The sequence below is a fragment of the Temnothorax longispinosus genome, chromosome 12 (genome assembly GCF_030848805.1).
Source record: "Temnothorax longispinosus isolate EJ_2023e chromosome 12, Tlon_JGU_v1, whole genome shotgun sequence".
Lineage (NCBI taxonomy): Eukaryota > Metazoa > Arthropoda > Insecta > Hymenoptera > Formicidae > Temnothorax > Temnothorax longispinosus.
In genome coordinates, this window is record NC_092369.1 from 3,384,160 (window position 1) to 3,398,285 (window position 14,126).

The 14,126-nt window shown below is 41.3% G+C and overlaps 1 long non-coding RNA gene and 1 pseudogene across 2 annotated transcripts; both read right to left on the bottom strand.

The window, feature by feature from the left end:
- Positions 1-5,284: 5,284 nt before the first annotated feature.
- Positions 5,285-8,762, bottom strand: LOC139822854 (uncharacterized). 2 transcript variants are annotated; one of them, XR_011734620.1, is made up of 5 exons: positions 8,569-8,762; positions 8,418-8,481; positions 8,046-8,096; positions 7,707-7,767; positions 5,285-7,059 (listed from the first exon to the last, which is right to left on the bottom strand). It is a non-coding gene; the product is annotated as an uncharacterized lncRNA (long non-coding RNA). The 2 variants fall into 2 exon arrangements; XR_011734621.1 differs by lacking the exon at positions 5,285-7,059 and adding an exon at positions 7,066-7,583.
- Positions 8,763-11,775: 3,013 nt separating this feature from the next.
- On the bottom strand, positions 11,776-13,421 carry LOC139823260 (uncharacterized; annotated as a pseudogene).
- Positions 13,422-14,126: the final 705 nt, after the last annotated feature.

Below are 14,126 nucleotides of genomic sequence, written 5' to 3' on the forward strand. Positions count from 1 at the left end.
GTGCCGTACGAGCGGCACGCTACCGTCCGTGGGTGTCTGGAGAGAGGCAGTGCTGTACGAGCAGCACGCTTTCTCGCCACGAGCAAGGAGAGTCAACCGAAGCGTGTTTGTCTTTTAACCTCAATCAGTAGTTAACAAATGCCCAAGACGCGACGAAGCGGACTCAAGGTACGCACCCGCAGGCTCAACCGCCTTTTGTTCGGGACCCCTCCGAATTCATTGCTAGGAGTCCTTTCCGATTACGCGCCTGATCCTGAATACGAAAAGTACTTCGTCGCGAGTTCCGCGTGCAAGGCGGACGCGAGACCAAAACTCGAAAACGTAACTTCAGTGCGCAAAATTAACATTAAAAGTATACAATACATCTACGTTCCACTGGACAAGGCCGAGTCTCGAGCAGATTACCAAGCATTCCGGAAGGCCCAGAACTATCGGCTAACCCCGATCACCTTCACACCGGGGGGAGATTCCGACAATCCACCACCAGTTCCATCTTGGGAATTCATCGCTTCAATCAAAAAGGACGACCTCCGCCGGATCCGCCTGATCCAGCGCCGCGCCGAGATTCTACACCTGTGGTTCGACGCCTCACAACCAGAACACTGGGGCACCGCGGATCACCCATTGGAACTCGACTAAAGGTAAGTGACGACGCCCCTAGGCGCTAAGCGAACGGCATGAGCGAGCCGCGCACGCGACGTCCCGCGCGCCGACTTACCCCATTGGCCTCTAAAATTGCGCGGCGGAATTGGTTATCGCGCGCCGTGTGTGTCTTTACTATCTGCCATCAAAATCGTGATAGCAAACACTACCTCTGTGAAGAGTGTTTCCGAGACCTAACGGGCCCGCAACGCCGCCAGTACGACTGCTTAGTCCGTCATTATATGCATATCGGTTACCGATACAAAGTCGAAGAGTGCGATTCGTGCGACGTCGTGATCGGAGAAATCCAGAGCCCCTCCGCGTGTACCACGTGCTGTGAAATATTCTCTAACGTAAAACGTTCGGTGGAACACGAGGGAGGAGACCAATATTTAGAACGCGAATCTACGATAATTGCCATCTCCCAAACTAGAGTTTAACGCTCCATTGTTCATGTGTCCCGGACATCCAGTAAATCGGCAACCTCCGGAGGTAGTTTTACCCCCTAGCCCTATCAGAGCATGGCTAATGACGGGAATCTGTGTCTGGTCGTTGTTTTTCCAAAATAAAACTACGGGGGTCATTATTTGTGAGGATTGTCAGCTCGGCCAATACCAGCCCTTCCGGCAAGATTTCGAAGGCGTTCTTAGGCACTTCGTGCAATACGGTCCGCGAATAGAGTTCCCCACGTGTAACGAGTGCAGTAAGGTTCTAGCCGACTATCGGCCCGCTTTCGAATGTTACGCATGCACTAGAGTAGAAGAACCGTTTGAACGATATCTGACGAATCCTCTAAATCGACCGTACGGTGATGAACTACCGAATCTAAATCTCCCAGTGAGGGTGCGAATCGGGCAAACGATTTGGTGACGAGCGTCTGGATAGCGAATTACCTCGGTCGCAGGTATCCCCGGATAGAGCCCCTTGGCTCGATAACCCGAAAAGCGACTAGTCCCGTATAAACGATCCGAGTACCGCCCCTTCGCGGCCGCGATCTATCGGGACGTAACAAACTACGCCCGGAAATTGGATATATATTGCAAGAAAACGAGAAATAATCCGTATAGAATGCCAACAAAGCAAACAAGAAGAAATAATTAATTCTGGCATTATTTCCATACGCCAAGGATGTAAAATTAAAGCAGGGACTACTACGATGAGCCATCCATCTGTTCACTCTATAGAATTCGTACAACATTATACACCAATGAACAATCTAAGCATTTTACAGTTATACGAGCCAATCTGTGAGAAATATCAAGTAAACTTGACCGACGCCGCACGCGAGTTATGGGCGATAAATGACAGCCATGTATCAACGACTTTTGATGACATCATTAAGAAGGCTCGCCAGATCAAGGACAGGAGGATGCAAGAACAAAGACTCATCACCTATAGCGCAGTAGGATGGGGCATGAGTGTTCTCGGAATACTTGTAGTCATCATCTGGGCGATAAGTCGGACTTCTTGGATCGGCAATACCACGAAAATGCTCTATGAAAAATGCTGCCGGGACAAAGGAACCAAGGGACCTACCCCTTGCCCCGCAGTAAAGAATAAAAGCCGAGACACCGAAGCGCGAGACGCACAGTGTCACTCAGAACTTAAAGAAGCGAATGAAGAGAACGAAGTATTTCAGAACGAGAACAGCCAGCAATAAACGTCGTAAGTGTTTCGTTCCAAAGTACTCTGAACCAGTAAGTCTTTGGAGCAACTCACTTACAGGAGCTGCATGCAAGGAAGCCATCGTGACCAGCGCAAACCGTGGCAACGGATCCTAGGGTGCCTACGTCGAATTCTCTTAACCATGCCAGGGGCTGACGATATTCCGATGGATCTACGAGCTGAGCAATCGTATAGGCGATCACCACCATCCTTAGTGCTTATACCACCGACGCGACAACCTCCGAAGCTTGATAACCGCCCTTTAGGGGTAGATGTCTATCCGGGAATGGATGGGGATTTTCCGGAGCCCACTGATCCGGAAGTGTTTAATAGACCTCAGCGCCCACCAACACCCGCACCTATCTATGAAGTTCCGCGGATGAGCGTGGCAGCGGTCGAAGCTGCATTAACACCAACAACAACCTCGATGATTGACGAAGTTTTGGCCGCTATTGACCGTGAATCCTCGATCGACACCACCAGAGACAGCCCAATGGAAGCAGACGTTGTGCCTGATATAACAAGGCCACCACCACCAGCTTACAGTAACTTGCCAGCAACACGGGCGGACCGGACGATTGCAGATGACTATATCGAAATGTCATCCACGCGTGCAGAAGCCGGAAGCAGCCAGGGATCACAGGCCTCACCTCTTGAATCAGGCCGAAGCCGTCCATTCCTGAGCGAACCTTCCGCTTCCTATGACGACATCAGGGAACCTGACCATCTTCAACATGTCATAGGTGAGCGCGGTATACCAATTCCGCAAAATTCACCACCCGCTACGCGTCCCCCTGTGCCGTTGCCCGTACCGATATATTATCGCGATTACGCTGATCCGTATGCCAGATCGGCGTACAAATTAATCTGTCACTCTGCGTGGTTTGTACAAGTATAGTAGAAAATACATTAACGCTTTGTGCCGAATGCGCCACTTCAGAGCACACCTTCTGCATTTTTAATCGTGCAAATGCAGTATGGAGACAACTCCATTTGATATCTCGTACATTTGTGCATACAGATCTGCATTGCGGAAAATGCTACAGAATATTAATGAAAACTCGTCGGGCTATTGATTGTTTCGCATGCAGATCGACTATTATAGACTTACGTGGTCGCACAGAACATCTCACTTATAAAAATACTTTGCGAGGCAGTCGTTCCTCGTGGAGGACTATAAAATAATGCTTAATCATATATTACATGTCAATAAACTTATTGCTTGCGCCAAATTTTGTTTACGAATATTATACTTTTCAGCGTACTGGCTGGAAGGGACTGTATTGCTTATAAGCGCTCTAGTATTAATGTTATTTCTCGCCCGAATCATAACGGAATAAATTATAATAACCATTGTTACGTCCACCCTCTCGTACGCCCGGAAAATCTGAAACCTTCTTTAGACTGTAGGAAGACTTTAGTCAGACCTTACTCATAAGAGCAACCACTTACCGACAGTAGGATTACCACCGAATAAGTTACCACATTTCCTAGTATGAATTACCAACAGTAGGATTACCACCAAATAAGTTACCACATTTCCTAGTTACCACATTTCCTAGTATGAATTACCGACAGTAGGATCACCACCAACGATAAGTCACGATCTGCGCGATAGGCCTAACCTATTCACTAGCATATAAATATAGAAAATAAGTCACGATATACGCAGTGGACGCAATAGGCTTGGCCTATTCCAATAACGTCCATACACAATGAATAAGTCGCAATGCCCACGAGGCTTTAGCCATAGGAATTTTCCCGCAACGCTTCCTTCAGGTAGCGCGAACCTAAACCCTTCCAGACCCTTCCTGAAAACTTAGGACATGACCATATAAGGAGAGAAATTGAAGATGGAGCCGATGACGCAACGCAACCCTTCCACTCATTCAACCCTTCCACTCGACCACCCCCGCCATCAGGAAACCAGGAATATAAGGGCGGACATCCCAAGGGACGCAGTCAGTTGCTCGGAGTCCTACCTCGATCACGGACTCTCCAGCTAAGTAACCACTGAATCCTTCTCGAGCCTCTCTGAATCCAGAACCTTCCTATTTCCACATCGAGAATCTTTCTATCTCCACGGGCGTCACCGAATCCAGAGTCTTCAGCTCTCTTACTACATATAGAAATACGCGTCATATAAAAATACGCCATGCGTTCGTTCTACTCGACAATCATATAAATATATATATATATATTCCTGATTGTAATCTTGTTTTAATTACTTTTGTAATCATATGTTAGCTCATAGATGTCCTATGTAGAATTATCGTAATATACAATCATTTTTACACAATATCTTACTCTACAAATTCTTACACCCCTTCGCACATCCTCCACTGATCCTGCCTTCAGTGATACTAAATTTACACTACATCCACACACGAGGCAGTGCCGTACGAGCGGCACGTTTCTGCCTGTGGGTATTCTAGTAATTGCAATAAGGCATCCGAATCACCGGTCCTCCCCTTGCGCCACATCTGCGTACGAAGCAGTGCCGTACGAGCGGCACGCTACCGTCCGTGGGTGCCTGGAGAAAGGCAGTGCTGTACGAGCAGCACGTTTTCTCGCCACGACCAAGGAGAGCCAACCGAAGCGTATTTGTCTTTTAACCTCGATCAGCAGTTAACAAATGCCCAAAACGCGACGAAGCGGACTCAAGGTACGCACCCGCAGGCTCAACCGCCTTTTGTTCGGGTCCCCTCCGAATCCGTTAGGAGTCCTTTCCGACTACGCGCCTGATCCTGAATACGAAAAGTACTTCGTCGCGAGTTCCGCGTGCAAGGCGGACGCGAGACCAAAACTCGAAAACGTAACTTTAATGCGCAAAATTAAAATTAAAAGTATACAGTACATCTACGTTCCATTGGACAAGGCCGAGTCTCGAGCAGATTACCAAGCATTCCGGAGAGCCCAGGATTATCGGCTAACCCCGATCACCTTCACACCGGGGGTAGATCTCGATAATCCACCACCAGTTCCATCCTGGGAATTCATCGCTCCAATTAAAGAGGACGACCCCCGCCGAATCCGCCTGATCCAGCGCCGCGCCGAGATTCTACACCTATGGTTCGACGCCCCACCACCAGAACACTGGGGTACCGCGGATTGCCCATTGGAGCTCGACTAAAGATAAGTGACGACGCCCCTAGGCGCTAAGTGAACGGCATGAGCGAGGCGCGGACGCGACGCCCCGCGCGCCGACTAACCCCATTGGCCTCTAGAATCGCGCGGCGGAATTGGTTATCACGCGCCGTGTGTATCTTTACTATCTGCCATCAAAATCGTAATAGCAAACATTACCTCTGTGAAGCGTGTTTCCGAGACCTAACGGGCCCGCAACGCCGCCAGTACGACTGCCTAATCCGCCATTATATGCATATCGGTTACCGATACAAAGTTGAAGAGTGCGATTCGTGCGACGTCGTGATCGGAGAAATCCAGAGCCCCTCCGCGTGTACCACGTGCTGCGAAATATTCTCTGACGTAAGACGTTCGGTGGAACACGAGGGAGGAGACCAATATTTAGAACGCAAATCTACGATAATTGCCATCTCCCAAACTAGAGCTTAGCGTTCCATTGTTCATGTGTCCCGGACATCCGGTAAATCGGCAACCTCCGGGGATAGCTAGCCCCTAGCCTTATCAGAGCATGGCTAATGACGGGAATCTGTGTCTGGTCGTTGTTTTTCCAAAATAAAACTACGGAAGTCATTATTTGTGAGGATTGCCAGCTTGGCAAATATCAGCCCTTCCGGCAAGATTTCGAAGGCGTTCTCAGGCACTTCGTGCAATACGGGCTGCGGATAGAGTTCCCCACGTGTAGCGAGTGCAGTAAGGTTCTAGCCGACTGTCGGCCCGCTTTCGAATGTTATGCATGCACTAGAGTAGAAGAACCGTTTGAACGATATCTGTCGAACCCTTTGAATCGAGGTGACGAACTACCGAACCTAAATCTCCCAGTGAGAGTGCGGATCGGGCAAACGATTTGGTGACGGGCGTCTGGATAGCGAATTACCTCGGTCGCAGGTATCCCCGGATAGAGCCCCTGGGCTCGATAACCCGAAAAAGCGACTAGTCCCGTATAAGCGATCCAAGTACCGCCCCCTGCGGCCGCGATCTATCGGGACGTAACACCATAGCGATTTAATAAATAATACCGACTTATGAATTACTATGCTACACTAACAATTTCAGCTATTTTATAGACATAAGTTTGACAAGATATATTGTCTTTTAGAAATAAGATATTAACTTGTATACGACGACATCCATATAATCAACTATTAACACAATCATACTTATATTCTAACATTTAAAGGAGCGACCTTATACAAATCATTAATCATTAGCAAGCATTCTACATGTATATGGTGAAGGGTCTATTAAATAAACTTACATAATTAACATATGACAATGTTCAATAAGCACGGTAGAAAAATCCTAACTCCTTAGAATAAGTACCTTTAAGAAATAGACATCAAGAATCGTAGCAAGCAGTTTCTAATTCTAAAATGGGAAGAAAAGGGGAAGAGACACGCTACACAAACACAACCTTATTTAATACTTTGCTGAAATCACCACTATAACGTATTCACTTAAAATAAGTCCATTGCCTCTTCTTTTAGCTACAACAAAAAAAACAGAGCAAAATGTAAACGTATATATATATACTAATAAGAATATAAATTAAGATTGAAATACTTAACTTTATTAATTCAGTCTCAGTTCACTGTTACCTCCTATCACCTATAACAATAACGGAACATATTAATTAATGCACTTTTATAAGATAAAACCGTTACATAACCGATAAATAATTATCCTTACAGAGCTAAGCAAAATGTCAACAACAAGCCTTATGCTAGAAGTGAAAAGACTACGTAATTTTGCTTATCGCCTGGATATAGACCGGAACCGGCACCAGAGTCGGCATTCGTCAGCGAACGCGTACGGTGGCACGTCGTGGGGCATGCGCGCGCGCAAGAGAGAAAGAGAGAGAGGGGTGCAAGCCGCGCAACGAAAATGGCGTAGTGATTGAGCTTGAGTGTGTCGTTCCGCCTGCCGCGTTTTTGCATGAACAGCGAGGAGGGGCCAGTCGTTTGGAGACGCGCCGTCGATCCCGCCGACGGTTAGGTTTCTCCCCCGCGGGGACCGATCGACCGTAGAAGTGCGCGCCATGATCATCGAGTCGGGACGACGAACCCGGCGACGTCGTTAGGTGATATTTATGCAGTGTGTACCCCCCAGGTGTGCTAAGGAAGCTAAGGAAGCTAAGGAAAGAATTCGCGGTAAATACTTGAACATATTTAAACGAAAATAATAATAATAATAATAAAAAAAGACTAGATTATATGATAAAATGTAGTAATGACAGAAATATAGCATTAACTTACTTTCAATCTATCCTTATGATATCCGTCCAACGAAGTCACAGTGACAACGATGCAACGAAACCTGTAATACAATAAAGATGACATATATACGTATGTTAAATACTTATATACTCAATATTAATAAATCGAAAGCGATAACACGAATATACACTTAACCAATAACGATAAATAAACTGCATAATACTTAAAACAGGACACAATATAAAAAAAATATTTATTAATATATATACAATAATAAATACACGAACCGCTTAAAAACATTTAATCACCAATAACATATTGTAGAATAAAACGCAACGACGATAACATAATTCAGAAACAATTTAGTCTTAATACTACCTTTATCATACCCGTCCAGCAAAATCACGGTGACAGTATAGACAACAAGCCCTGTAATAAAATAAGAATAACATGTATTAACAAATATCCGAATAAGTAACATAAGGAATGAACATTGAAAACAAATATGTGCGTCTATATATGTATACAAATACAAATATACACGTGTATATGCCCAATAAAACAAAAAAAAATAATATTTTTTTTATTACTAATAAAATCTATGTAACTCTAAAACTACTTAAATACTTTGCTAGAATAACTCTGATTATAAAGCGACTTAAATACTTTCCTGGAATCACTTATATGAAAAATATGTATATCATAGACTATAATAATACTGCCTTAACACATTGTCAACGGAACTAATACCTCGATTTAGGTAAATCCAGCTGCAGCAACACAGCTCTTACACTGCCAGGCACACATTAGAATCCTATAATAAGAATCACATGAATAATTAATTATATATATATATATATATAATTATACTCTATACGACATAACCATAAATTATACTTACTAATAAAAGTTCGCGGACCGAACTTCCCTAAGGAGGGAGATGTCACGTCTGACGGTACATTCACTGCTATATTCTAACCGCATAAATTTATCCATTTTCATCCTCATTGCACAGCACCTGAAAACAATATTATAATATAACAATCACTAACTGTCACAACAATCATTCAGCTGATACGAGCACGCGTTCTTAAAGTAGTAGACACGAGCCTAGAAAACATGGCCGCCTTAAGGCCTCCTTTCAAGCTTAAGCCCCGTTTATCATGAATCACACTATAAACTTTTGGACAAGCACTTATCAGAATTCCCTAGAATCAATAAAGTTACTTACAAATTGCTATTCAATGCTAATACAGGCTTTATGAGACCCTTAACACACGAATAAATGCACGTTCCATAAGAATAAACTAAGAAAATGAGAATAGAATATAAATAAATTAATTAGAAGCAAAACAATCACAAGAGCATAATCCTTTATGCCTAAAGAACATTATCATACTAAAATAATAATTATCTCATTAGCATTTTTCAAACATGATTGTTATAAACAATTAAGAGTTATGCTATTGACAGATCTAACTAATGCGACTATCAGAACTGTCACAAAAAGCCAAACAACTTTTGGTTATAAATCATTATTGTATCTCTCAAAATAAACTAATTAACAATAAAATTTACCATAAAATTATTATTAAAAATAATCAATAAATCACTGTAGATACTCAGCAGGCCATGTCAAGTAATCTCACAAAAACCCTCACATCATATCTCTTTTTAATTCCGAGATATAATTAAAAATTACGGAATTCCATAAAACACAAAAATTTTAAACAACCTAAAATAATGCCCTTAATTGTCTGAACACAACAAAAGAAACCCCATCTCTTTATCTCTTACCGTTCTCGAGTTATAAATTATTAAAGTTTCACGTCCGCCATTTTGAATTTCTTACCTTTTAAACTTACAAAGACCAAATCACTTTTACATTAATATTTTAGTCTTTTATACATTTTAAGATCAATAAATTTCATTTCTGAACGAAAATTTTGACACTCAATTATTATGATAAAAATGGAATCCGTCATGTTCCTAAACATCAGTAGCGTTAACGCCGATTTTCTATTTAAATTAATTAAACTAATAAACGGAATTAAAAATTGAACATTTGCTTCATGAAAGACGAGGATAGTTTAATACCAGTTCACAGAGAGTAAGACAAGGATAGCCATATAGACTCTTAATAAATTAAAATAAAAATAGAAAACGAATAGTTTGAGATAAAAACAATATATACGTGTATAAGGAATAATCGTCAGAATCGTTCGATAGAAAATATTTACTACATAATCGTTTATTTTTGCAACTTACTTTTATAAACAATTATAAACAAATTATTGACCATGTCAATAAATATTTTTAACTTATACCTCGAATCACGTATAACAACTTTTATATAAGTCTAAACCATGTCACTTTTCTAATAAAAGCGCTATAAAATTCCAAACAAAAAGACACCCGTTATAAGGGAGATGTCCCTTAATAATGCGACATATATATACCTCTATGCAAAACGCATCGTTCGGGACAGAGTGACTAAACTTTAATATTTTCCAAAATTATGATAACTAAAAAATACCCCTTCCATACGCCTGATTAGCCTAAAACCTCCTCTTGATAATAGGATATAAAATATAATTTTTACTAAACTTCTATACCTAATTAATCGAAAAAATATATACCTCTGTTCGCACAACAACACCACGTATAAACCGTAGTAATAAAAACTCTTTCCAGAGTATATGAAATTTGCCTGCATATATAGATTCCGCATTAGTAACCCTGTAAAAATAATAACAACTTTTATTTCTACAATTTTTTATTTACGAAATATTTATAACAATAAAACAAAACATATAAAAAATTATTTTATTGTAGAAACAAAACCGTGTAGCTAAAGGAAGCATAACAATATCAATATGCGAATTAAAAAGTACCAATTTATTCAATTGATAATTTGTTATTAACAAACACATATATTAATGATAAAAATTTCCAATGTTATATTATATTTTAGTGAAAGTCCTGCAACATATATGTTCTGTACACTCCTATCGAATTTCCAACCGTTTCCAAGATATGAAAATAACAAAAACCTTATTATATAAACAATTTAATTTCATTGATCTGCTGTACTAATGAGAATGCTAGCCATTTCTACTTGCACGTAATATTACTAACATAATATTAGCATTATTATTATTACTCCTAACAGCACTCTTCATTGAAACAATATACATATATACTTACTAATATTAACATAATTACCGAGTGTCAAGCGCCGAAGCGTCACTCACGAACCTGAGAAAGATAGAATTGTATTATCCACGGCGTAGAAACGCGAAGCCGAGCGAGATGCGAGTATTGTACGATCCGAAGGAGAGAAAGAGAGAGTCTGATATACCATAGTAATTGTTAGACAAAGAGAGCAATATCTTTCATTTTTTAGACATGCTAATAACGACTTTAATTGTATTATGAATTATTTTACCATATGTAAAGTATGTCTAAAGGAAATTAAATAATATTCAACATATATTTGCACATTTCAAAATTGAATTATTAAAGAATTCTTATATCCTTTTATAATAAAAATCATATTGAGATTTTATGATGAAAGAAGGTATCGCTCTTATTACAAAACGCTGTTAGAATAGAGAATAGAGAATAGAATTCAGACGAGTCACCTGTATGACTCATTCGAGTGAATCTAGTCCTCGCATAGACCATATATGGACATGTCGAAGCAGAGCGAAACGCATGACCATATAAGGTAAGGAATTCAAGACACCACCCTATGACTCATTGCTGGCTAGCGAACCGCACCACTAGAAATAGACTCATATCCGCTAGACAACACCCTATGACTCATTGTAACGAGGTGCGGTCACCTCCCACTACCGTTTCCAAAATTGTATAAAAGCGCAATCTTTCACCCTCTCGATGGAGAGTGTGGAACGAGCCATGAAAACTCACATATCTTATACTTGTTCCATCCTCCCATATAAGCCATTTGTATCGTAAAGTTCTACAATAAATATCATACTCTTTTATATAAAAAAAAAAGATAAAAATTATTGAATACCTACCTTCGACGGATCCGAGGAGCCATAATCTACATCGCCGACCAACAGCTAATTATCCTGGGGTTTTACCTCCTTAACCGCAAGAAGAAGAACCCATCAACGGAAACGTTCTGCCGGATCGAGCCACCTCGCATCACCCAGGACGTCACACCACCATATGAGCCTATGTCGACTAGTGTAAACATGTATTTGTAATCACGTGCAGCCATCAGCACAATACTAAACGTCTTTTTGTAATTAAAGAATAAACTCCCGGAATTTGGCGGAACTTGTATTTCTACATGTTTTTCGTCAAAAGACCCAACGCAATTAGGGAAATTCCAGTTTTCCAGAAAACCAGTACAAATATTTTTCCATTCTTCTTTGGTTGGCAAACAAAGATAAGTCGGCTGCAACACCTGAGCTATAACTTGACAAGTTTCATGGATAATTTTTCGAACTGTTGACTCTCCACATCTAAACGCTAGTACAATAGATAATATTTGATCTCCGGTTGCTAAAAACCTGCGCAAAATAATGTTAATAGGAATACAGATAAGAAAAAATACTGACATAAAAGATTTAAAAAAATAATATTGTCTTACACATGTGTTTCATTATTCAACTGAACAGTTTATAACAAAATAAGTAAGTACTTTAGAGTTATGATCAATCGATGCTCCGGACTAAATGCTCGATGATTTGATTTGGTTAAAAATGGCCTTGTCATTTTTAGCAAAAGCCTGAAAGTTTCCTCTCTCATCCTTGTGTATCGAAAGAATATACCTGCATCATTATGCTTCATCTCTTGAAAGAGGTGTTTATAATCACCATATATAGGACGTACAACATTAATGGGTCTCACTCACCACCTCCGATTTAGCCATCTTTTACTTTGTTTCTTTCTTTTTAATAATACTAGTAGGCATAATTGCAATACAGATAAAATGAGAAAATCTTTATCATCCATATTTATAGAAACTGATGTCATGTATTATAGCTGGATATAGAATCGGTCATCGCCTAAAAAAATATTTCAAAACCTAGTTTCCAAATTCTTACATATTTTTAATTACTTACATTGATATCATATTATTTTATCCCCTTTTTACAGTTACGTACAAACAATTATGATAATACTCTTTAAATACTTAATAAGTTTATAAAGTCTACATTTCAATCAATTAATTAAATTAATATTTTATTTATAAATCCACATATGCAACGCAACTTACAAAGAAAATCGGTGAATTGTACTTTTAGGTTTGAAAGCGGACTACGCCACATGGAAGAAACTACGTCATCTTGAACATAAAGTTCTTCTGTGCATGTTGTGCGTTGCTGCGTGTGCGTTGCTACGCTTTATGCTATGTATTATGCGTTATGGGTTATGCTTTATGGAAAAGTGTGTGCTCCCCGCTTTAGCGTTCTCAGCGAGCCTCTGTCTTTAATTTGCAGTTCATGAAGACAGGTAACAGTGTTCTTGGGCATTGCTCCTCTTGTCCCGATAACGGATCATACAGTTTTTCGCCCCTAATTGAGCTTTAAACGGGGCTACGAAGGACGCATATTTTGCGAGCTTGTCCCTTCTACCTCTCTCTAGGAGATCGCCGTCTTCATGGCAGATTGTGATGTCAGCCACAAAGACCCTTTCCCGATACTGTATGATCAGGTCTGGTTGGAGATTCCTCAGTTGAGGGTCCTGGAGTCGGGCCTCCTTCGTTACCGTCATGTCACGCCGCCCCAAAACGTGACGCTATACAATCTCGGATATCGTTATGCCACTTGATTCGGGCAGACTTGGTGTACGTGCACTGCCCCAGTATGTGACCCAGCGTCTCAGGCTGTGCCATGCATTTGCGGCACATGACGTTGTCGGTCTTGGCAATTCTGTTGAGCGACATTTTGTTTGCTGCCACATTAGCTCTGAGTTTGAGCGCCGTGATATATCTCGACGGCTTCAACAGATTAGGACGGTATAGCCACTCGTTGCCTATTTTATCATCTTTGTAGACTTGCATTCCCTTCCCTTGTGAAGGTAATTCCAACCATCTCTTCCACTCGCTCGCTTTGGCTTTGAGCTTGTAGCTTTCGATCTGTTTGATCGACTGTATTGGCCAGCCAAGTCTGGCTACATGCGCCAGGCGCTTTAGTTTCTTCTCCAGCCCCGACGCTACTACTAGGGCTTGTATAGCCGGGTCGCTATTGTTTAAAAAGCCAAATCCAGCTTTTAATGTTGCGGACGTTACAGCAATTTTGAGCTTCGGAAAGCCCATGCCGCCATCGCGTTTGGACGCGTATAGCAGACCATCTGCTGTGGACAGTGGAAGGTGCAGATAGTCTTTCACCGCCGTCTTCAATGTTTGGTCCAGATCCCTTAGTTCAGTGGCACTGATAGCGCCCGCGGATAGCCTTCAGGGATAGCCTTTTAATTCTT